At 41.8% G+C, this 2,108-nt stretch overlaps 1 non-coding gene across 1 annotated transcript; it reads right to left on the bottom strand.

Annotated features, from left to right (window-relative positions):
* Window positions 1-274: 274 nt before the first annotated feature.
* On the bottom strand, window positions 275-402 carry LOC138987671 (small nucleolar RNA SNORA44). The gene has a single exon (XR_011464055.1). It is a non-coding gene; the product is annotated as a small nucleolar RNA SNORA44 (small nucleolar RNA).
* Window positions 403-2,108: the final 1,706 nt, after the last annotated feature.

The raw sequence follows: 2,108 nt of genomic DNA on the forward strand, positions 1-2,108 counted from the left end.
GTGGCCTTTCCCTTCTCCAGGGGATCTTCCCAACCCTGGGATCAAACTCAGATCTCCCGCACTACAGGTGGATTCTTTACCAGTTGAGCCACCAGGAAAGCTCAGGGTCCTCTTGATCCTACTTCTAACTGGGATGTTCTAGACTTGCTGTTCCCAAAGGCCAGATAATACCCCCTTTCCTTTATTTCATTCTAGAGTCACTACCCCCTTGTTTTTACTGTTTCAGTGCCTGACATTGGTGCAAGTGAGTTGAAAAGTTGTTTTTTTTTTAATATATTATAGGAAAGGTGAGTGGCAGCTTCAGGTATTATGCTGACCTGTGCTGTCAATGTCTTTCCAAGTTCTTGCATGCAGTGGGAGATCCCATGGCCACAACAAGCCACAGCCCTTGGAATGGAAAGGTCTCTATGATAGGACTGGCCATGGAGAAGAAAACCATGTCTTCCTATATGTAGTACATGCACTAGGTCACTTCGATCGTGTCCAACTCTTTGTGACCTCATGGATTGTAGCCCACCAGACTCCTCTGACCATGGGATTCTCCAGGTAAGAATACTGAAGTGGGTTGCCACGCCCTCCTCCAGGGAATCTTCCTGACCCAAAGATCAAACCCACGTCTCTTATGTCTCCTGCATTGGCAGGTGTGTTCTTTATGACTAAGCTACCAGGGAAGCCCTTAAGTTGGTATAAATGATGGGCTTCTCTATCAAGGCTGATCCTGATTTTTTCTATCCCTGGACTCTTCATTGCAGTTGAGAAGGCCCAATGGTACAGAAAGCCTGGTTTTTTTTTTTTTTAATTTTTTAACTTTACAATATTGTATTGGTTTTGCCATATATCAACTTGAATCTGCCACAGGTATACACATGTTCCCCATCCTGAACCCTCCTCACTCCTCCTTCTCCGTACCATCCCTCTGGGTCGTCCCAGTGCACCGTCCCCAATGCACCAGTATCGTGCATTGAATCTGGACTGGCAACTCATTTCATATATGATATTATACATGTTTTAATGCTATTCTCCCAAATCATCCCACCCTCTCCCTCTCCCACAGAGTCCAAAAGACTGTTCTATACATCAGTGTCTCTTTTGCTGTCTCGTATACAGGGTTATTGTTACCATCTTTCTAAATTCCATATATATGCATTAGTATACTATATTGGTGTTTTTCTTTCTGGCTTGCTTCACTCTATAATAGGCTCCAGTTTCATCCACCTCATTAGAGCTGATTCAAATGTATTCTTTTTAATGGCTGAGTAATACTCCATTGTGTATATGCACCACGGCTTACTTATCCATTCATCTGCTGATGGACATCTAGGTTGCTTCCATGTCCTGGCTATTATAAACAGTGCTGCAATGAACATCGGGGTACACGTGTCTCTTTCAATTCTGGTTTCCTCAGTGTGTCTGCACAGCAGTGGGATTGCTGGGTCATAAGGCAGTTCTATTTCCAGTTTTTTAAGGAATCTCCACACTGTTCTCCATAGTGGCTGTACTAGTCTGCATTCCCATCAACAGTGTAAGAGGGTTCCCTTTTCTCCACACCCTCTCCAGCATTTATTGCTTGTAGACTTTTGGATTGCAGCCATTCTGACTGGTGTGAAATGGTACCTCATAGTGGTTTTGATTTGCATTTCTCTGATAATGAATGATGTTGAGCATCTTTTCATGTGTTTATTAGCCATCTGTATGTCTTCTTTGGAGAAAAGTTTATTTAGTTCTTTGGCCCATTTTTTGATTGGGTCATTTATTTTTCTGGAATTGAGCTGCAGGAGTTGCTTGTATATTTTTGAGATTAGTTGTTTATCAGTTGCTTCATTTGCTATTATTTTCTCCCATTCTGAAGGCTGTCTTTTCGCCTTGCTAATAGTTTCTTTTGTTGTGCAGAAGCTTTCAAGTTTAATTAGGTCCCATTTGTTTATTTTTGCTTTTATTTCCAATATTCTGGGAGGTGGGTCATAGGGGATCCTGCTGTGATGTATGTCGGAGAGTGTTTTGCCTATGTTCTCCTCTAGGAGTTTTATAGTTTCTGGTCTTACGTTTAGATCTTTAATCCATTTTGAGTTTATTTTTGCGTATGGTGTTAGAAAGTGGTCTAGTTTCAT

The sequence above is a fragment of the Bos mutus genome, chromosome 4, assembly GCF_027580195.1.
Source record: "Bos mutus isolate GX-2022 chromosome 4, NWIPB_WYAK_1.1, whole genome shotgun sequence".
Taxonomy (NCBI): Eukaryota; Metazoa; Chordata; class Mammalia; order Artiodactyla; family Bovidae; genus Bos; species Bos mutus.